Source organism: Tupaia chinensis, unplaced genomic scaffold (genome assembly GCF_000334495.1).
Source record: "Tupaia chinensis unplaced genomic scaffold, TupChi_1.0 Scaffold143845_1, whole genome shotgun sequence".
Taxonomy (NCBI): Eukaryota; Metazoa; Chordata; class Mammalia; order Scandentia; family Tupaiidae; genus Tupaia; species Tupaia belangeri.
In genome coordinates this window covers 467,449-490,719 of record NW_006203696.1, presented here as the reverse complement: position 1 = coordinate 490,719, position 23,271 = coordinate 467,449, and positions in this window count along the sequence as shown.

Sequence of the window (23,271 nt, the reverse complement as noted above, 5' to 3'; positions counted from 1 at the left end):
TTATTTATTTATTTATTTATTTATTTATTTATTTATTTATTTATTTATTTATTTATTTATTTATTTATTTATTTATTTATTGCTGGCCCCTATTATTTATTTATTTATTTATTTATTTATTTATTTATTTATTTATTTATCCAGATGAGCTCACAGTCCCGGGTCCCAGGGAGACATTTCTCTGGAGGCCCATCAGCCCATGGGACCCCCATCCTGACAAAGAGGAACTGAAGCCACCTGAACCCCAGCTCTCCTCCTTCCCAGCCCCTGCCAGCCCTGCGGTGGCTCCTGCATTTTGCAGACTTGGCTGGCTCTGCCCTCCCTGGTCCTCAGAGCTTTCTCACTGTCCCCACCCTACTCTCTGCTCTACGGTGAGCCCCTAGCACCCCACTCCACAGGCATGCAGGTGCCCAGCAAGCCCCAGAGACCCAGGACCAGGCTGTGACCAGATGCGTTTCCTGTCCTCGCTGGGCTCCCACAGGGCAGTGTCCCGGCCTCTGCATGGCTGGGTGTGGCCCCGTGGTTAGGCAGTCGGTGGCAAGGAGCTTCTCCCACGCAGCCCAGAGGAGACCCTGAGGAAACTCTCCTCGCGCCTTCCCTTTCAGCATGTCAGTGCCGGAAGCCGCGGGCAGAGGGCACAGCACCGGGGAAGGATGCGGCGGGCCTATATGGCTGCTCAGAGCCTCTCCTGGCCAGGAAGACTCAGCCTCAGCTCCACTGGAGGGAGAAACAGCCTAGTGGCATTTGCGACGCCGCTTTATCACAGCTCGGGTGCTCCGAGCCGGCTGCATACCAGCTGTTAAGAGTTGCTCCAGGGGTAGGGAACCAGCAGTTAGTGTAATGGCTATGTCGCTGGACTCCCACGTAGTCGACCGCAGTTCGCGTCCCGGACCCGGTGGCTTAGAACTCACGCCGGGTGCGTGTGTGTGCGCGTGCCCAAGATCCTGAGAGGAGAATGGAGGAGAAGGGATTGCGGTGTGACCATCCCCCCTGGGGGGTGATTTCTCGCTTTCTGTCTCTATGTCTCTCTGTCTGTCTGGCGAGCACACGCGCCCTATAGCTAAAACCTCTCCAAAAAAAAAGAAAGAAAGAGTTGCTCCAGGGGCCAGCAGACGGCCTAATGGTTACATCGCTGCACTCCCACATGGCTGACTGCGCTTCGAGTCTTGGACCTGGTGGCTTGAAAATCATGTGAGGCGTGTGTGTGCACGTGCCCAACATCCTGGGAGGAGGCAGGAGGAGAAGGGATCGCGGCGTGGCCATCCTGGGGGCAGGGGAGTGATTTCTCTTCCCCTCCCACTGTCTCTGTCCCCCCCCCTGCCCCCGCAAGCACACGTGCCCTAATAAAAGTTGCTCCAGCTCCCGTTTGGGGACAGCGTGCCGCCCAGCATTTCTTTAAGGTGACCAGGTCCCGTCTTTAAGAGCCTGATGTGCCGCCCCGCCCTACCCCGTCTGATTGGTGGTGTTCGCGGGGGGGGGGCCCTGTCGCTGCTTAACAAGTCACCATAGACACAGTGGGCTACACCAACACGGATGCGTTCTCCAGTTCCTGGGGTCTGAAGTCTGAATTCGGCATGTCGGGGTGGCGCCGTCTGGAGCGGGGAGGGCCACGCCACACCCCTTTGAGCTTCTGGAAGGGTCTTGCTCCCTGGTCTGGCCCCCCACCCTCAGCTGCACACCGCCTCACTCCCACGTTGGTTTCTCTCACGTGTCTCCTCCCACGGGCCCACCTCCCTCGTGGAAGGACCCCATGGACGTGGGGCGTGCCCCAGATGAAGGTCGTCCCTTGTCCCCAGAGCCATAAGTCTATCGCCCCCACCCCTCACAAAGTCGCTTTAAGCTTGGGGTGCCGCAGGCCCTGGGATTCAGGCTGGGACGTCTTCGGGCAGGAGCATTGTTCAGCCCGCACGGTATGTCCCACATTTCTCTGTGAGATTTATCTCACAGACCACATACTGGGCATTTCGAGCTGCAGAGCAGAGGGCCGTTAGAACCCGGCATGTGCTTTATTTACCCTCGAGGTTCCCTCGGGCTCACCAGGAGCTCCCGACCTCCCTGTCATGGGCTCAGGGTCAGGGACACCAACTCTGACACTGCCAAGACTCTGGCACAGCCTCCCCAGTTCGGCGGCTGCAGCCCACTCTTCACTGCGAGGCAGGACCCTGAGTCGCTGTCCTCCGAACTCCGGCCTCTCCTGCAGGTCCGCTCCTCTCCTGGACAACTCGGCATTTGCCCTGCCCTCCCTCCTCTTGCCAAGCCACCACGGTCTCTTGCCTGCACAGCAGGACAGAGCTGGTGTTCCCACCGTGGGCAGATCAGATCAAGGCGGCCTACCCCACGCCTCCCCACCCAAAGGTCCAGCTGCATTTGGGGAGACCACTGTCCCTGCCCCACATACTATGTGGCCCCTGCTCTGGACGCCCCGAGCTCGGGCCACACAGCCAATCGTGGTTCCACTTCCAGTCCCGGCAGTTTAAAAAATGCTGTGTGTGTAATGCACACGTGTACATGTGTACCCCCATATCCTGAGGGGATGGAGAAAGGGAGGAAAGCAGGTCGAGGGTGACCTGTCACGTGGAGGGGAGGGTGCTCTGGCGCGGGGGTGCACAGACCCTGTGCAGGGAGACAATAATGTGGGCGTGAAGTGCTGAGCACTCGGGGCCTAGAGGCTGGCCCCACCCCTCGTGTGACAGAGCACCAGGGGCTCTGAGCCCAGGGCTGGGAGCTGCCCAGGAAGGCGGCTCAGCCCTGACCAAGTCCCCTGCCTGGGACCAGGCTCGCCTGCCCCAGCACCGCACCTGCCCTGAGGCGTGATGGGCCGGGAGCCCAAACGCTGTCGGCCATGCAGAGGGAGCCGGCCGCAGGTCGGGATTTCATAGCGGGAAGCTCCAGGGTGGTGAGCTCCAGGGTCCTGGGAGGTGGGAACCCTTTCCGAGTCCCACAGCGTGGCCTCTGAGGTGGTGATGAGGACCTGCTTCCTATTGGAGGCGCAACCTCGGGCCGGTGACGTGACCTCTGTGCCTGGACATCTGAGCCTGTGAAACGAGAGCTCCCGCAGGGCCTGCCCGCGGGCTCCCTGTGAGGTCCAGCAGCATGGAAGTTGTGCCCAGCACACAGCGGCCTGGCCCTGCGAGCTGCAACGGAGTCCAGAGCATTCACTGGAACTCTCTGAGGACCTCCTGGGACAGCGACATGCAGGTGTGACTCCCCACCTTCCGGGAGACCCTCAGGGGGCCCTTTCCAATTCTTCATGCCCCACGTCAGATCGGGGAGGTCCCTTGTCTGCTTGCCCCTCTCCCTGCTTCCTTTGCAGAGGGCAGGGCTTTCCCGATGGCGTGGGGTCTGGAGGCAGCACAGTGCGCGAAGATCGCTCTGAGCAATCCTTGCTGCTGGAGGAGGGCGGGCGTGGCTTCCGCCATCCCAGTGCCTCAGCCACCCTCCGGTTTTTGTCATAACTTTGTTTCAAGATTCAATGTTTAATTAAGTAGATCTGTTAAACCCTTGTGGTGTGTTTTACGTTGGTTGTAACAGCCGCGAGTGTGGTGCAGGGTTTCTGTGCATCTCCTGCCGCAGCTGACGGTCTTGCCTGGCCAGGCCCCGGCAGTGCGCGCTTGGTCCCAGGGTGCTCACGCGCCGGCCAGGGCTTGGGGTCCTTTTTCTTTTTTAACAGAGAAGCCTTGGTTCTGCGATCTCAGTTTGGAACACCTGCCCGAGAGCGGGACAAAGGCACTTGCTCTCCAAGCTGCCCTGCAGGTGTGTTTGAGAGAAGCTGGAGACACACGGGCCATGGGATGAGCCCGAGCAGCGGGGGGACAGCAGCCTGTGTGGAGTGGAAGTGGACGAGGTGAGAGCGGGCGGGCCGGGCAGCACGGTTTTCCTTTTCGGAGCTTCCTGCAAGGTTTGAGGCCACGAGGCCGTCTTCAGGACTCCCAGCCCGCCTGGCCGGGTCTCTGGCAGGTGACTGTCCTGGTCCCTTGCAGAGGGGCTTCGGGCTGGGCTGTGGGCAGTGGACATGCTTGGGTGAGGGGGTCTAAGGGGAGAGCAGTGTCCAGCATGGTGAGTGGGGCCTCCTTCCCGCCTCTGGGCCCCTGTCATGCCGGCCCCCATCCCTACTCCTTTTGTACCCCAAGCTTCCTGGGTTTGCTTCCTGGGGCATGGCATAGCCCAGGCAGGGGTCTGGGCTGAGCACAGCTCCCAGGCACTGGGTGCCTTCAGCCGGCCAGGAAGCCAGGCTCGCATGATCCGTCACGACTCACTCACGAGCCCTGGGCTGAGCTGGACCCTGCAGATCCCGGGACCCAGGGAGGGGAAGACCAGGTCAGCCATTCGCTGCTTCACACCAGCGCTATGGAGAGGAGGAAGATGCTGTCACCGATCCCGTTTCCTGGGGAGTACTCAGTGTGCGTGTGAGTGTGGGTGTGCATGTGCACGTGGGTGTGGATGTGGGTGTGGGTGTGCGTGCCGCCCCTCCCGCCCAGCCCAGCACCAGCCGCTGAGCAAGGCTCTACCGCCTTCCTCACCACGTGGGCCGTGGATGTCCCTTGTTGTGGCTGATGTCGCCTTTGGACACGGTCTTGAATGCTGCCCAGTGGCTCCAAGGGACACCTTGGGGTCCCGGGGTGAGGGAGCAGGGCATGTCTTTTCTCCCTGCAGGCCTGAGCCAGACACCCTCCTTACATGGCACCAGCTGCCCCCGGTGGCCCTGCCGTTGGTTCCAGTCCCACCGAGTAACTACTCACCCACCACAGTTTCCAAAGCACTCAGCTTAGGCCCGGAGAGGCAGGAATGGGAGCTGCAGGTTAGGGACACGTTGGACCTGGGCCCGGCCCCACCACAGCAGGCTGGTCTTGAGGGCTCAAGAGCAGAAGGTACCCAGGTCCCTGACCCTGTGTCCAGATGACCTGTACCCACCTGGGGGGGGGGGCAGCTCCATCGCTCCCCTCTGTCTGAAGCGGTGCGGGCTGCTTGGGTGCTCACCACGGAGCTGGGAAAGGCTGTGCTGGGCACCTGGGGCCTGGGTACAACCCTCCTGCTGGGGGGCTCTCAAGTGCAGGGAAGCTGGGTCTGGGAGCTGCCCCCTGCAAGGGCAAAGGACTGGGCATCTCTGGGTGTGGCCTCAACCAGGTAACGGGGACAAACCTGATTTCCACACCAGAAAGCTCACCTTTATTCACATAGCTGACCCAGACTCTGAGAGGCCCAGAGGATCCAGCTGCGGTGGGGATGGATAGAGAATATTTGGGGTGCGGCAGCCAGGGCCTCCAGGGAAGATGGGGTCCAGGCCACCCTCAGAGCTCATACCCACTCCAGTCAGGTTGGAGAAACCAAGTACATCCCAGGTCTGCCCCCTGCAGATCCCCCACTCTCCTTCAACCTGCCGAGCGCATCCCAGGCCTGCCCCCCAGAAGCCCCCACATTGCTCTCCTGCAACCTGCACTGACATCCAGGCTTTCCGCCATCATTTCTGGAGCAGGGAGGCTGCAGGAGGGGCCGCCCCTTTGCTGTTGTGGAAGGAGGGGGTCGCCCCCACTGCAGAGTGAGTAGGACCCTTGGGAGACCCTCTGTATGGCTCGCTGCGTCCTCCGTCACCTCACCCAATCACTTCTCCCTCATGGTGTGAACACTGTCTGGCAAGGCCTCGCTCACCGGAGCTCGTCGGGCCTTGAGGATGAGGGGTCGGGGTGCCATTTTAAGAGCGAAGGCCGGGACATTGGCTACTGGGAGACACATGGACCCGGGCCCAGGTGGCTGGGAGCAGGAGGGGAAACGGTATCACATATGTCTGCCATGCAGCCGGACCGCCCCACCAACCACATGTGTGACGGTGCCACGGTGGCCATGTTCCACTGCCACGGAGACCTTGCAGTCCTACATCGAGGGCCTCCCAGCCCTCCCGTCATTGCCATTCCCTACCTGTGAGCACACGGCTGCCCCTGTGTCCCCTCTGCCTAACCCCCCGCCCCGGATCAGTGGGCTGCAGGAGTACAGCCTGTGTCCATCCCACAGCGGTGACAGGGACGTGACGGAGTAATTAGGAAATACCGGGGTGATTCTTGAAAAACAAGTGTTTAGAAAAGGAGTGTGTGTGTGAGAGAGAGAGAAAGAGAGAGAGAGAGAGAGAGTTAAGGGAAGCTTCCTGGAGGAGGTGGATTTTTTTTTTCTTTTTTTTTTTTTGAGAGGTTTTCGCTATAGGGCGCATGCACTTGCCAGACAGACAGAGAGAGACAGAGAGATAGAAAACGAGAAATCACCCCCCAGGGGGGATGGTCACGCCGCAATCCCTTCTCCTCCAATCTCCTCTCGGGATCTTGGGCACGCACGCACACGAGCCTGGCATGAGTTTTAACCTACCGGGTCCGGGACACGAACCGCGGTCGACTACGTGGGAGTCCAGCGACATAGCCATTACGCCAACTGCTGGTTCCCAGGAGGTGGTTTTTACACCGGGGTTTGTGCTCACAACCCTGGAGGTCAGCACGAGGGCGGGGCTCAGCGGATGATTCTTCTGCTGGCCTGGCCTGGGGTTGCCCTGGCAGGGCAGGAAAGCACGTCTCTGATACCAGCTGGTCTATGCCAGCCTCACCTGCCTGTCTGGGCTTAGAACCCGCAGGGGAGTTCTCTCTCCACGTGGCCTGGGATTCATTACATGGTGCTCCAGGGCACTGAGGTGCGGGCTCTGATCCAGCAAATGTCGACAGGAAGGCTCGCAGCGACGGTGACCACGGGCTACAGGCCGGGGGCTCGGCAGGGAAGCACTGGGGAGGGCTCTGGCACAGCTGGCTCATTTCTCTCACGAGAAAACCGAGGCCCAGGTGGCGAAGGAGCGTCTAAGCTCACAGATGCCAGCCAGGCTGGAACCGGAGTCCAGGCGAGGCTGTGTGGTAGGAAAGCGAGTGCATGGTCCGTGGTGGAGACTGGGTGTGCCAAGAGGCGGCAGCAGGGTTTGGCATCCACAGCTGTGTTAGTACATGCCAAAGGGCCAGGGAGATGGCCAGGATCAACCTCAAAGACTGCACAGGCCTCGGCTCGGGGCGGAGAGCCCACACCCACTGGCCTCGTATGGTGTTGGCAAGTACTCGGACAGAAGCGAGAAATGAGTCCGTGTGCTTGCCCTCCTCGGGCGCAGCTCTGTCCAGTACGACGTGTAGACCTTACCGAGCCATCGCGACGCGGATTATGACCGCCTTGGGCCGGCCCCGCCCTCCCCAGCACACCAGCAGGGGAGCCCTTTTCACACGCTCCAGGGCTGCGGACTCCCCGGTGAGTCTGCTGGGGTAACCACTGCCGCTGCCCACCGTCAGACAGCCGTGCGGTCCTGCCGTCACTGGACGCTCCTTTGCCCAAACCCTCTCGAGGGTCTGTGTGTTTGCGTCGTCTCCCACGTAGCCACTTGCCAGTGGGCACAATTACTGTCCTCTTCACGTGAGAAACTCGGGACCATCTGTGTTAGAAAGATGTTGTCTTTACCTGGGTGTGAGCAAGCATCACCCGGGGCCAGCCCTCTGCAAGCTGCTGCCTGCGCCCACCCTGGCTACACCTTGCCCGTTCCCTTGGCAGGTGGCCGACCTCCAGCGTGGCCCGGACAGCCCACAAATGAGCCTTTGCACAGGGCAGTTCAAACGGCCCCACTTGGCCAGGCTGGGTAAGGCTACTCTGACTCCTCAGCCAGGCCAAAACCTCCGCCTCCCACGTCCATGGCCTGTGATTCCGGTCAGCGGGAAGCAGTACCGTTTACTCCCAGTGGCCTCCCTCCTCCCTCACCCTCGATCTCCAATTTCCTGCCCGTCTTTGCCAAGAATCTTGTCCAGCCCCTCCAGCAAGCCCTCCACCCCGGATGCCTCCCCGTCCCCACCTGCTCAGGGCTACCTGCCCCTTTGCGGGTCCGCTGCTGCAGCGGCTTGGTAATCTGTCTGGCTGGTGTTAACAGATGTCCGGCACAGAACTTCCACATGGCCAGGCCAAGGTCATTTGTTGTGGTAATGGCCGTGAGTACACGTGGCAGGTGCGGAGAGCGGGTGTCTGTCAGGGCGTGGCTTGGGGCAGGGGCTAGATTGCAGGTGCAGAGGCCGCGCTGGCCTGCACTCTCCCCGGCTCTTGGTGGGCCCCTTTCTGCCAGGCCTGGCTCTGGGGCTCCCTGAGTCACTGGGACTCCAAGGAGGAACCTCACATCTCTGCAGCATCGCCCCCACGGGCTGGCCAGCTCCTCCACCTCCCTCGGCATCTCTTACAAGGCTTTAAAGCTGCCTCCCCACTTCGTCTTCAGCATCCACCCTGCCCAGACAGCGGCGACTGGGTTATTTTTACTCTCCCCCCAGGTGCAAGGCCTCGTGCTGGGCAGAGCTGACCCTTCAGATCTGGGGTCATTCCCAGACTGCAGTACCCGCGGCTCCCCAGAAGCTGCCCACCGCGTCTGGCTGACGGCTAGGCAAGGGGGCTGACTGTGGATCTGCAGCCTGGCACCCCAAGGAGGGGCTTTACCTTGGGGTCCAAGAATTCAGACGGGAAGAGCGCCATGCCCTTGCGTCCACGCACCCCCAGCTGTATTTCCCTCCCCTCGGTGGTGAGAGCAGACAAGCACAAGCCGGTGCCTTCACGTGCGGGGGGCCGCGGGCACGTCCGGGTCTCGGCCATCGCTGAGCTCCGAACACCTTTGCGTCCGTCACCACCAGGAGCCAGCAGTGAGGAAGCCCGCCTTCAGGCCACGCCCGATCACAGCTGCCCTCCTCCATGGGGTCAGGCCTGGAGTAGGGCCATTTGTCACCCGCGACAGAAACACCTGGGAACAGCACTTTTTAAAACGCGTCTGTTTCTTTCTCTCGTGAGTGAGACAGGCACCCCCAACAGGGTCTTCACTCCATGACCCACCCCAGCCTCAGCCGGCCCCAACCTTGGGCAGTCATGTGCCCAACACGGTCAGGGAGCTCCCTGGAGGCCAGTCTGGAATGTCCCGTGTGGGTCAGCCCTGTCGCACCCCCTCGAGGCCACTGCCCAGTCCGGTGCCAGTATTGTGAGGGGAGCGGCTGATTTGTAATCAAACCTTCCTCCACAGTGAGGCCTTCTTTTATTTATTTATTTATTTATTTATTTATTTATTTATTTTCGTCATAATCTTGTTTATATTACAGTGAATCACATACAACTTTACAGTGTGTTACATTGCTTTTTCCAGAAAGAATACCATGCAGGTCAGTCAACACAGAGACATTAAAGTCCCCACTTCATCATCAAATAGCTTTTCATTGTTTTTCCCCATCACTATTATTTATTATTATTCTAATTATTTTTTTTAACTAGTCAGTCACTGTTTCTCATCTTGCTTGTAAAAGACTTTGCCCATCATGAAATGCTTCTCAGACCAGTCCAGTTGAGAATACTATACACGTTGTCACCAACAGGTAATAAGCCATATCTGTGTCCCACTAACTTCCTGCCTCTGTTCTGAACAGGCTTTCCCGGGCTCCAGGGGGTGCCGAGGGCCCAGGGTGCAGACACTGCAGAGAGCCCCTGGCCCTACCGTGGGGAGCCCCCGCGGGAGCAGAGTGACTCTGTGGTTTGAGGATGGAGACAGTCCCAGGGCGCAGGACTCAGACCGAGCGCGGAGGAGGCCGGACAGGTCCTCTGTGAGCAGAAGACGGCGCTGCTCCAGGTCCCTCGCTGTCACCAGCCTGCCCATTTCCAGCAGACTGCGAGCCGACCTGGCCCCGCTGAGGTTTCTTTCTGTTCTGGGCACAAGGTCTTTGTCAGTTACGTGACTCGGAAATGTTTTCTCACGACCTGGCTTGTCATCTCACTCCTTTAATGACGTCCTTTGAGGGGGGGGTCCTTAATGTGAAGGAAGCCTCGTCTACCTGCTCTGTCACAGTTGCGGTCTTACCTGTGATCACAAAGGCTTTTCTCCTGTGTTTTGCTTCACGCTTTCAGCTGTGGGTTTCGCACGGGCCTATGATCCATTCTGAGTTCATTTCTGCGCACGGCGCGGTGTGGATGGGAGCTCCCTGTTCGCACACGGACAGCCACGGGCTCATTTCGCAGGTTTTAGGTCTCCCGGCTGCGTGTGCTTCCCTCCTTTAAAGGCTCATTTCATCTTATTGTAGCGGTCCAGTGAGTACTGAGTGAGTCCCCCATATTGTCCTTTCCAGAAGTCATCTCTGCTGTCCTACAATAGACACTCTGAGTTTCCATGTTCACTTAGAATTCGTTTGTTGACACCCAGAGGAGGCTTGCTGGGGTTTTGGCTGGCCCTGCAACCAGCAGACGGAACTGGGAGGAACTGACGCCGTCAGAACACGGGGCCTCACCGTCTGTGCTCACGCTGTTGCTGCCTAGCTGCCTTCTTCCTTCCCTGCCTCGGGGACACACGGGACTTCAAAATGGTCACGGGAAAATGAAACCATAGTATTAACTTGTTTTGGTGCAAAACATTTTAAAATTCATGTGTAACTTTTTTAATAATATGCGTTTTCCATTTTTTAAGCCTTCTTGTATTTCATCGCATTCAGTGTACAGATCTTAGGTAGCTTTTGTCCAAATGATCTGTAAGCATCGTATGTCTTTTGGTGTTATTATACATGGGTTTCCACTTCCGATTTCAGCTTCTAATCGTCTATTACTGGCACGCAGAAATGCGAGTGGTCCATTGTAGCATCTGTCTAGCTATGCGCACGCCCGGCACTGACGTGCCTGGATCTTGGCGTCCGTGTTAAGCGCACCACCAGTCCTAACAGTTCAGGTTTGGTTTGGAGAGTGTGTAGCATTTTCTAGAAGACGTGGAGGGCGAAGCCTTCAGTGGGTGTGGACAATCCTGCTTCCTCCTTTGCGATAAGAGGACCTTTGATTTCTGTCTTGCCTCTGCCAGGCCACGACCCCAGGACCCCACTAAGCGAACATGGTGTACCCCGCTTCTCACTCGCCCCTCGTCTTGGGGCAGCATTTGGTCCCCACCACGGACGGTGGTGCCAGCTTTGGGCTTTCCCAGATGCTCTATTTCAGTGGCCCTGGGTTTTTGTGGATTTTCCCTCCTCCACGTTTGCTGAGAGCATTCACCAAGAAGGCATACTGGACTTTATCAAATGCCTTCTCTGCAGTTGTCGAGAGGATCAGATGGCTTTTAGTTTTTGGTTTGTTAATACAAATTGCACTGATTTTTGAATGAGATGAGTGTGCCACTCCCGGGATAAACACCAGCTGGTCCTGAGGCGTTCCCCTTTAGGAGTCGTCGGGCTCTGTTTGCTGACACCGTGTCGAGGACATTGGCCCCTGTGTCCTAGCCTCCTGTTCTGTTTCTCATCACCGTCCAGCTTTGCTTTCAGAGGAACTCGGGCTCATGGAGTACCTGGGAAGGCAGTCCCTCCTTTTCAAGGTGGAAGAAGAGGTGGGGTAAAACGGATTTTTTTCTCAGTTGGTGAAACTCACCAGTGAGGCTATATGTGATTGGACTGTCCTTGTGGGAGGGATTTAACAGCACATTAAATTTCTTTTATGGATATATCATAGTTCACATAATCAATTTGTTCTTAAGTAACTTTGATAGTCTGTGTCTTCTACAAGCATGCCCGTCTCAGTTAATTTGTTGAATGCATTGGCAAAATGTTATTCGTAGTATCTCACCATTATTCTTTTAATCTCTGGGAACCTAAAAGGATGCGACCTTTCCCGTCCTGAATTAATTTGTTTCTCCTCTTTTTTTCTCATCAATCTACCTAGAGATTTATCAATTTTATTGATCCTTTAAAAAGAGCAAAAAAAAAAAAAACTCTCTCAAAAAAAAAAAAAAAAAAGGAGACCAGCAGTTGACATAATGGCTATGTTGCTGGACTCCCACATAGTCGACTGAGGTTTGAGTCCCAGACCCGGTGGCTTAAAACTCACGCCGGGTGCGTGTGCGTGCGTGCCCAAGATCCCGAGAAGAGAATGGAGGAGAAGGGATTATGGCGTGTCCATCCCCCTGGGGGTGGATTTCTTGCTTTCTGTCTCTCTGTCTCTCTGGCAAGTGCACCACCATATAGCAAAAAATAAAAATAAATAAATAAATAAATAAAAAGAAACTTTCAAAAAGAAAGAAAAAGAAAAGTGTTTTGATTTTTAGTGATTTTTAATTATTACTCTGTTTTCTATTTCACTGATTTCTTATTTGTTGTATTTTCATTTTTACTCAGTTTAAAATATTTTCAATCTCCCTTTTGGCCTCTGACCCGCTGAGTTAGGAGAAAATGTTCGTTTAGAAGCCAAGCACGGGGAGCCTTTCCAGATAGCTTTCTGTTATCAGTTTCTCTGTGTTTCTTGAATTGTAACTTTATTGAGACTTCTCCGTGGACTAGCCTGTGGTTTGTCCTCGTGGATGCTGCACGCGGCCTTGCGGCAGCGCCGTGCCGTCGGGCGGATGTTTCCTGAACATCACTCCGGCTAACCGTGCTGCTGGGCCCTCCTATGCCCTCACTGACCTCACGGCACTCTGTCCATTACCGAGAGCCGTGTTGACGCTTCTGACGGTGTCATGGCTTTTCCGTTTTCCACACGGGCCCGTCAGCGTTTGCATTGTGTGCTTTGCAGCTGTTATCGGGTGCATCAGTCTCGAGGAGTCCTGCGCTCTCCTATGAACTGGCCCTGTCTATGAAGGGACTCCATCCACCCGCGACACCGTCTTGCGTCACAGTGCATAGCCTCAGCAGCGCTCTTCGGGCCATCGTAGCACCATGCGTCTTTCTTTATCCACTCACTTCAACCCGTTTGTAGCTTTATATTGAAAATGAGTTTCTTACAGCTGGTGTTCGCTGTTTATCCAATCTGAATCTCTGTCTTCTAAGTGCGGTTATTTAGGTCGTTTACATTTAGTATTAGTGATAGTGTTGGGTTTTGATTACTATTTTTAAATTTATTCTGTATGTTCTTTTTTCCCTTTGTTTTTTCTTAACATCAATTTTTTTTTAAAAATATCAATTGTAATTTATTTTTAACTTACCAGAAGGCATGTGTGCTCACTGGAGGTGGTGGGATGGGGTGAGAACGTACCCCTGGGGATGACAGCCATGCGCCAATCCCATCTGCTCTATTTTCCCCTCTTTTGGGATTTGGGGCACACATACACATGTACATGCACATACACCCGGGGAATTTTTTAAGTCACCAGGTCTGGGACTTGAACCACGTACTTGGCCATGTGGGATCTAGCCACCTTCACCACCATGCCACCAACTGGCCCTCTCAGTTGATTTTTGAAGAAATTTGACTTATGTCTTTTGTAGGGAGTTTAGTATAAACCCCTGGCGATGGCACTGGATTGATTGATTGGGTGTTTATGTTATATGTGTTTAGCTTACCCTAGGCTATTTTTATGGAATTTATTGGTGAGGGATAGTTTCAGGTTTTGAAAAATGCTTTATTTTCTAAAGATGCTTTTGCTGGTAAAGAATTGCCATTTGACAGTTCTGCTTTTCTTTCAGTTTTTAGATGCTGTTACTCCCCTCTCAGGTTACAACTTCAGACAATAGATCTGCGCCTTCATTTGTTTTTCTACATACAATGTATCTCTGCTTCCTGGGGTGCCTTTAGATTGTTCTCTATCCCTGTTTAAAGCTGTTTAAAGCCGTAGCTTGCTGTGTGGCCTGATGCAGTTGTTACATGCACTTTTGTTCTGGGGGCTTAGGAGATCTTGGAGTATCAAGTTTAGAAAATGTCTATTTATTTCTTCAGATATTTAATCTGCCCCCTTCTCTTTCCTCTCCTGTAGAAACGTCAACACATTCATGCCTTAGTCTGTGGAAGCTGTTCCATGACTCAGAGAGGAGCTTTTTTGTGTGTCTGTCTTTCTCCACCTTTTATTTTGTAAAGTTTCTGTTACTGTTTCACTTATAGTAAATTTCTTAAATCTCGCTAGCCTTGTATTCATCAATGTGGATTTTGCCTCCCAGAATTCCTCCTAGACATTGTATTAGGTCGTCAGGAAAGTCATGACATATTTTTCTCTGGTTTTCTATGCAAAAAACGACCTTCCCAACAACCCAACAGTTCTCACATCTAGCATTTAGCCCTGGGTCAGGGCCGTACTCCGACCTCTCCTTACCGAGCTCATTTCTGCCCCGCGCCCTCGGACCTGTGGCTCAGGCCAGGCTAGCTGCTTAACGCCCTCCTCGCTCACTTACCTGTCTGTGCCATTTCTGGGTCACTTTCAGTCGGTTGCTTTTTCTCTTAGCATAGGTTGTATTTTCTTGGTTTTTGTGTGCTGGTTAGTTCTGCAGACAGCATGAATTCCACCTCAGTAGACACGAAGAAACGTGTGTTTGGCACACTGTGTTACGGCTCGTTCTGGAACTCCGAGCCGTAGGAGCGTTCTTACCCCGACGAACCCAGAACTCACGGGTTACATCACTCAGGTCTTGCTTTTCGGCCTCCTCAGCTGAAGACAGAGCAGCTTTCCCTCCAGACCCGACATCTGCGTGTTTGGTGTGCTACGGCCGGCCGCCAGAAACGGGCGCGGCTGCCCTCCAGGAGCCCTTGGCCGGTCCTGTAGGCCCTCTGGGATCTCCCCTGGCCTCAAGGGGCTGTTTCACACGCACCTGCAGATTTGCCAATAACATGGGCTGCCTCTGGAGTTCTCTGTGCCGCTGTGACCCCTCCCATACTCGGCCTCCCTGAACCCCAGGTCCGTCTCCTCCACTTTGGGGGAGCTCTGGGCGGCCCGTCCCTTGCTTCACCTGCAATCTCTCGGCAGCTTGTCGCCTACCTTCCATGACTGCCAGCAGGTGCCCCTGGCTGCCCAGGGCCTGACCCTAGCTCGACACGTTCGCGGTCTCTCCTCTCCTGCAGTTGTCTCGGGAGGGACCCGGTTCCTGTTTCTCTAGCGTGGCTAGAGCCTGCACAGTTTTATTTGCTTCACCTAAGAGAAAAATTTACCAGAAATATTTCTTCAACGAGTATTTATTTACAGGCTGTTAGTGTGCCCAGCACTGGACAGGGGAGGGGGCCCACGACGGAAGACGGGGAGGGGGCCCGCTCTGAGGGCAGAGACCCTGAGCCACAGGCTTGGAAAGGCCGACAGCACCTGAGTGAGTGGGTAAAGCCGTGCGAGGACCTCCGACAGGTGCGTGTTTGAAAAATGGACCGTGATGAGTCAGTTTGCAGAATGGGAAGAGAATGGACGTGGGTCACAATGGGCTGTCGGGCTCGCAGGTGGGTAGTGAGGGCAGTGCTGGTCGAAGGGGCCTCTGGACACCCCCTGGCCTGCCCTGCCGTGCCCATGCCGGTCCCCACGGGTGCCCTTTCCCTCCAGCTGGGAAACGCCACTGCACCCACAGTCCGATGGGCAGTGTCCACTTGGCACACGCGTGCCTGCTGCCCGGCGCCCAGGATGGAAGAACAGAATGGACGCGGAGTTCTTCCACGCGGAGGGGACGTGTGAGAGCAGGAGGAAACGCAGGTGCCGACGGCCCGCCAGACATGCTCGCGCTCAGAGGCGACCACACGTGCCACTGTGGGTGGCATAAGTGGCCAGAGCAGACAAAGGGTGGGCTCTGGGGCTGGCTCGGGTGGGCAGTGTGTGGGGGAGGCCTGTGCGTCCACCTTCACTTGGACCACGAGAGAGGAGCCACAGCTGGGAGGGGCCCAGGATCTTGGCTGCATGGGATGCTGGCTTGGAGCAAGGGTGGGCAGATAAGCCTGGGGTCCACGGAGTCACCCCTCTTCCTTCTAGGTGACCTCCCCAATGGAGCAGAGTTAGGGATGCCGCTTGGGCGGTTTGGACATATCCCTAGAGCCACAGCTAGAAATCCGTGAGCCGTGGGAAGGGGTTTAGTGGGTGGGGACCTAAATCTATCTTTGGCGTCAAAGGTGGGACACTGGGGGTGACTAAGGCTAGCAGAGGCCCTCAGGGTGGGGCCCCCAGACTGGTCCTGCGGATTTAAGAGAGGGACAGGGACACAGACAAGTGTATGCTGGTGTGTCTGGACGGCGGTGCCCCCGGTGACAAGAAGACCCTCACCAGAGGCGGCCACTGGACTCAGCCCTCCCACACCAGGAGCCAACAAAGCTCCACCCTTCCTGCAGCCTGGACTCTGCTCTCCTGCCCTGGCACCGCAGCGGCTGGGCTCCGTGTGTGGGTGCGGAGAGACCTTCCGCCTGGAGATCCCGCAGCACCATCCCTCCCCGGGCGCTCACCGAGACCCTGGCGCATTTTAACCACCGGGCACCCCAGGGTGACCCAGAAGCTCACGGCAGGCGAACAGGAGAGGAGGACACCCCCGAGGTGCCCTGAGGAGGTGCAAGCTGCAGTCTGAGGAGGGCAGGGCTGGGCGTGGCTGGGCTCTGCCCTCTGGTGAACAGGGCAAACCGCAGACGTGGGACTCAGCCAGGTACCACAAAGCGCAGTGGCCACAGTGGCTCCCCCGAAGAGCGGGGCAGGGGGGAGCGATATCCCGGACCCCGGGGGCCCCCAAGCCATAGCATGACAGGCAGGCGGGCTACTCCTGGCCATGCCCCAGGTGCCCAGGTGGAGGACTTTACACCTGAACCCGGGGAGGACAATGTCCCCAGGAAGCATAAAACACGCCCCAGACAGTCCCACCCAGCCCCAGGGCGACCTCGGCGTGGAGAGGAACTGCCAGGGAGCGGGGAGAGCAGGGGTACCCTCCAGAGGGGCGTCTCACCTGCTCTTTCTCCCTCCTACAAACAGCCCGGTACTCAAAAAACGACCGTGAAAGCTGCCGGGGGGCTGCCCTTCCCCTCACCTTCAGAGGGGAGAGCGGGACTCAGAGAGTGGGGAGCCTTGGCCATGGTCCCACACAGAGATGAGGAGGTGGCTGGCATGTCTGGTCTCCGCCCACGCCCCCACTTTTGAAGCCAGGGGTCTGTCTGGAAGGGCTTCGGTGCACCGCCCCGACCAGACACCCTCCTCTCCTGACCTCGGGGTCCCTGGGGTGGACTCAGGCTCCCTCTCACACAAGGTGCCTCCCACGGCTCCACTAACACCTGGGTCCCAGACTGTCCCGGAAGCATCTGCTCGCCACCCCTCAGCCCTGCTGGCCAGTCCTGGCACCATCAGTATCCACGCTCATTGATCAGGAGGCCCAGTTACTGCTTCATTAAAGATGGATTACACTTGCGGCTGGCCGTTTACACGCTGGCCCTGCTGTCCCCCCCCACACACACACACAACTGCAAGATAAACGGTTGCACCTCACTGAGCCTGTATCTGTGCTGCTCCAGGGCACGCGGCCAGCCCTCCCCGCCCCGAGGGTCGCAGGGAGGCTAGGGATAGCAGGCAGATCTCGGGCTGCACACAAGGTCAGCCTGGGGCGGGGGCAAGGCTTCCGGCGGGGACGGCCAGCCTAACCACGTGCAGCTGCCAAGCACCGGTCACCCTCACGTGTCCCCCCGGGAGCCTGATCTGAATTTAATAAGAGGTACTGTGTACCTTAATGTCACTTTGTTATTAAAAGCTGACCGAGGAGGCCGAGGCATTAGACAGCCCTCCCAGGAACTGCGGAGTCGGCAGTCTCGCCAGAACCCAGTGCGGCCCGCCCTAGAGCCCCGGGAGGCCCCAGCATGCATTATGCATCTGCTCCCTCATTCATTCCTTCACAGGCTTCCTGTCCTGAGCCTCGTTAGGAACGAATGATGAGAGACAGCAGGCGGCTCTCGGCCACCAGGCAAAGACCAGACGAAGCCTCGGGTGGCTGTGACCATGACCACGGAGGGCTCAGGGCCTGTGCCAGGGAAACTGCAACGGGGGAGATGGCGGCAGGTCCTGCGGGCCGCCCGAGCCCCCGCCTCGCTCCTCCCCACGTCTGTGCGGGGTGGGCCTCCGAGTGGGCTCGGCAATGCTGGGGCCGCACCCCAGTGTGGCTTGGCTCAGAGGAGGGCTACGGGGTCCTAGAGGTCTGCAGGGGAGCCAGACGACAGGAGGGGGTGCTCGGCCAGAAAAGGGGGATTCTGATCAGGGGTGACAAAGGTTGGAAATGGGGCCGCCCTAAGCATTTGTGGGTAGTGAGCTCCGACTGGGGTCCCTGCCGGGGGTGAGCACCCAGTGAGGTGGCCAGGCGGCCGGCACGGTGGAGCTTCTCTGTTGAGTCTGCACGGAAGTCTGTCTCGGGCTGCACTGTCCTCCCACCCACCCTCCTGTCCCCGGGCTAGGGTTCAGCCCAGCATGTGGTCCCTCGGGCCCCGCGGGGGGTGAAATCTGGACAGAAGACTCCCGCCTCCCTGCCCTGCCCCAGTCACAGGCCGGAAGGTCCCTCCTCAGAGGCTCCCGTGCCCTTCCCTGTGTCCTTGCCAGAGCATGCAGACCATCCGCGGTGGAGGGACGGGAGCTCGCAGGCTCCATAATGAGGATTCAGTGTTCGTCAGCCCTTCGGGCTCAGCAAGCATTTCCCCACCCACATGTCACCCATGGCTGCAACTGCTGGTTCCCTGTCACACGTGGAGGCGGGGCTCACAGGGCAGGCCGAGGTCACTGCCCGTCAGCCCAGGAGGGGACCTGCGCCTTTCGCAAGCCGAATCTTCCAGACCCTAGGGACAGTTGGATCTCGCGTGGACGAAGCCTCAGGGGTGACCTTGGGAGGCTTTCCTCTTGGTCCTGGGGTGACCTTAGGCTGCGGGGCCCAGTGGGGGTGCATTTCAGGAACTGGGTGACTAGGTTTCTCACGGGGGCGAGGGCACTCAGCCTCTCGGAGAGGCAATGGGGAGGCCTGAGCAGTGGACCCAGCCCAGGTGTGGGGGCTCCCAGCTGCTTGCTCCTCCACATCCCAGGCGGCTAGAAGGCATGCTCCTCCAGGCCTCGTCTGCAGCCTGCAGCCCAGCCATTTCTGACCACGAGGCGGGCGACCAGGGTTCTGTGCGTCTCGTGTCTCGTCAGGAAATGCCCCAGCGGACTCCAGGGAGCCTACATCAGGCTGCGGCCCCAGGGTGCTGGAGAAGGAGGGGCGACGGTGTCCCCACTGTCACTGTGCTGAGACCTGGCTTCCCCGATCGCTCATCCGTGCCCACTAAGCAGCAGACAACCACTGCTTGGGAAGCGTACCTCGAGGTCGGATGGGAAATGCCCAACTGCCCGGTTACGTCTCCTGTTTAAAGGAGAGGGACCAGAACCGAGCACTGGGAACTACAGCATGGAAGACGCTGGAGGGACAGCTGGGCTCCGGCCGCCTCCCCGCCACCCCCGCAAATCCGGGCGAGCGCAAGCACTGACCGGGGCAATGGGGCTGTGGCTGCTGGGGCTGCGGCTGGGGCCGGCGGCACCCGTGGCCATGTGGGGGGCAAGCAGCCGGCCCTGCCCACTGCCTGCCTTGCTCCTGGGAGCTGCAGCACTGCCCGCGCCAGGCACCGCGGCCACAGACACACTTTCTGCAAACTGAGGACGAGATTCTCCCTCCTGGGGGGCTGGGGAGGGGGGAGCAGTGACACCCCGCAGAGGACCAGTTCCCTCGTAGCTTCTCGGCGGGAGGGTGTGAGGATGCGGCCAGGGCTGTGTGGCGGCGCGGGGGCGCGGGGGCCAAGAACGCCCAGCGTCATTTGCCTCTTTAGACTGGTGTGGAGCAAGAGGAGCTCACAGTGAGGGAGGACGCGGCCGGCCTGCTCCCGGCACCTGCTGGCCAGCGTTCCACCATCAGCCGCTGGCAGCCGGGAGGGCGCTCCCACAAGGAGCCTCAGGAAGAGGACCTGGGCCTCCCTGACAGGAAGTGGGAGGCAGGCAGAGCCCCAGCTGGGTGGCGCGAGCTGCCCATGTCGGGCCGCTCTCCTCTCAGCCGCGCCGGGCACCACCGGGCACCGGGGTCCTTCCTGCCCATGGTGGACTCTTCGGGGCCACCCAGGAGAGTCCTCAGAGCAGTCGGTTACCTCTCGGGACCTGGTGTTCCCCGAAAGCCCCAAGGGTTGACCCCTGCAGGGGAAGCCTGCCCCCTCGCTTCCCCACACTCCCCGCGAGCCTGTGCGGAGGGCCCCTGCATCCAGTGCTGGGGCGCAGGTCCAGCAGGGCGTGGGCTCAGGGAGGAAGTTTGAGGCCAAGGCAGCGGGCAGTCCTGGCAGGGTGGCGAGGCAGGCCGGTGCCCTGGGTCTGCCCTGGGCTGGGTGGGGGCACCCAGGCATCCGGTTGCAGTCAGCCTCCCTGGCCTCAGCCACAGGCTTCTCAGGTTCTGCCCTGAGTGGACGAGAGGGAAGAGGGCTGGGGAGCGTGCGGCCAGGGCAGGGCCTCCCCCCACCGCCCCCGCGGGTGTCTGTCACGCGCTCTGCTGTGTAGCCACGTACCCACGAGGGCGTGCTCACATGCCAGCTGCTCTCCTCTGCAGTTTCTGGGGGTCAGGACCAAGGGGCGCTGAGCGGGCTTCCTGCCACAGGTCTCTCAGGGCCGCCGTCGAGGGTTGGCTGGGGCTAGAGCCTCTGCTTCCAAGACAGCGGCTCCGTGGCGTGCGTGTGAGGCTGTCACCATACGGACCTCCTGTAGGACTCCTCGGGTCCTCACAGCACGGCAGCCGGCGTCCGCCCGAGCAAACGGTCTGGGAGAGGGGCCAGGGAGAGGGGCCAAGGAGAAACTGCCACGCCATGTGCGGCCCACGCTCAGAGCCCACGCACCGTCACGTCTGCTGTTCCGAGGGAGCCGCTGGTCCAGCCACATCCAGGGGAGATGGGCTCGGCCTCATTGCTTGAAATGAGGATCGTCAAAGACATTGCAACCAGATTTCAAAATTCCATGCGGACGTATCTTCACATTCCTGTTTCTCCCACCTGCAGATACATATTTAAACTTTAGCAAATTATTGTAATAGCCTGTGTGGGGTCTTCATCTTCATTTAACCACACCATGGGGACTGTCCCACCTGTGTACACAGCTATGTGTCATTACCGGGAAGTTCATGGGAAGTGCGTGCTAAAGAAAAACGGTGTGAGTTTCAAAACTATATCACATTAAAATAAATGTGCACTTTAACTCCATTTTGTTCACACACTTTATTTATTTATTTATTTATTTTGCCACAGGGCCAGTGCGCTCACCAGAGAGAGACAGAAAGTGAGAAACCACCCCTCGGGGGGGATGGCCATGCTGCAATCCCTCATCGTCCATTCTCTCTCGGGATTTAGGGTACACACACGCATGTGCCCAGCATGATTTTCAAGCCACCAGTTCCAGGACTCGAACTGCAGTCAGCCATGCGGGCGTCTATCACTTTATTCCACCTGCTGGCCCCTGCTCACACACTTCTTGAAGTCCTCTTATATTTTCGATATTTTAAGCATTGTATTTGAAATGAGCAGAAATGTGTATTGGATGAATGCCTGACAAGCAAATCCCTGGGCCAGCTGGTGGGGAGGTGCTTAAGGCAGCTGGCTCCTACATGGCCGACTGTACAGTTCAAGTCCCAAGTCCAGAGGCTTGAGAAACACACCAGGTATGTGTGCTCGTGGGCCCAAACTCTTGAAAGGAGAGTGGAGGAGAAGGTACTGTGGCAGGACCCCCCGCGGTGGCCACTGGCTCACCTTCTCTCTCCAGCAAGCACACACGCTCTCTAGCAAATTAAAAACAAAAATAAATGAACAAATGTGTCAGAGACCACCGGTCCAGGGCACAGGCCAGCACGCTTGCCAGGCAGCCTGCACCGTTGGCATCTGCTGCGATGACCCTGAGAGGCAGCAGTGCACTGGCCCTCAGGGTCAGCCGTAAAGGCCTCTGCTGGCTGAGCTGGAGAGAGGAGGGCGGGACGGACCTGGATCTCTGAGTGACTGTGCATTTTTGTGTCGGGTGAACCTCAGGCGGTTCCGTCTTCCACCACAGCTCTGTGCCCCTACCCAGTCACCTCCTAGGACATCTCCCAAGGGGCCTGGGGCCGGGCCAATGGCGTGACATTTTAGGCGTGGACGTGCACTGCCTGGCTGCCTCACACTCCCCAGCCCATGGCTGGTATGATTCGAGCACAGACTGGGGTGAGGACACAGGCAGAACACGGCTGTCCACAAGCCATGGGCCAAGGGCCCTGGAGAAGCTGCCCCTGCGGACGCCTTGGCCTGGGACTCCGGCCCCAGGAATGGGGAGGCAGACACCTGCGGGGTAAGCTGCTCTGTGTGCTTCCCCCTGGCTGCCGAGTGGACTGACATGGAGGGTTTTTGCAGATCGCGTGAGCTTGGGCCGGCTGGCGAGGTCTGGCAGGCACAGTGGTTAAGTCAGGGGCCTCCGAGGAGCCGAGGAGGTTCTTGGTGCAAATTCCAGCGTGAATCTTACCCCACAGCCTCCGCCTTGCTCCGTGGGAGCCCCTTTCTGCACTGGCAGCCTCTCTGCCATCCCCGCTGCTGAGTGGGCCTCATTAGCCGCGCTGGGTCGTGTTCTCAGTGGCCCCGTTTCCACACCTCTGAGACGCTGGCACATGTCATGTCATGGCAGGTCTGAGCCTGGCAGGCCAATTATTTCCCATTTGGAATAAGTTCCTTTCACCGAGAAGAACCTCAGCGAAAAGTCGTTCCTGCATGCCAGGCCAGCTGGAGAGCCGCTGTGCCACGGGGGAGGGGGAGGTGGCAGTGCCCACATGTGCAGGTAAGAGCGCTTTGTGGACGTGTCCGTGAAATCGCCAACGGCCCACGCTGTGAACACGCTGGCTCAGAGACCTGCTGATGGCTGGGACAGGCACCATCACGCCATGGGCTGTGCTGGGTGGGCTCAGGCAGTCCACACGATCCCACCACACGGGTCCCAGGGCCCACCAGCTCACCTGGCAACGGTGCCGGCCTTGCTGCCCCGGACAAGCCCGTGAAGTGGCGGGGCCATCGGTACGTGTGCCCTCACACGGAGCAGGTAGGTAGGCTCGGCGACAGGAAGGGGGCGCCTCCTCTGACTCGAGCACACGGCCCTGTCGCACGGGCAGAGCAGGCTCATCGGGCAGTGCCCGCAGCGCCTGGCCCAGGAGTGGGCGAGCTTCACCACGGTGTGCCTGGCACTTAAGTCAGCACATGCTAATGGTCCCTCCTCTTCTGAGCAGGCTCCAGCAGGCTCCGGAAGTGTTTCTAAGGACGCTTATTCGCCTTTGTGGCCTTTAAAAAGCCAATTAGAGCTTACAGCCCTGGAAGGGGGCAGCTGACTTTGGGCTTTTGTGAAGCTTGAGGTGGGGGGAGGGGGGCCACGCCCGGGACAGTCTGGGCCTCCCTGGTGAGGCGACCCTGGGACAGACGGCAGAGGGGGGCAGGCACAGAGCAAGCCCACCACACCTTCCCGTGCGCTTATTGGGGCTGCCCAGCAGAGGTCTGCCCATTGGCACCGCACTGGGCTTGCCACACTGGGGTGCCTGTGGCTTGGGGCCGAGC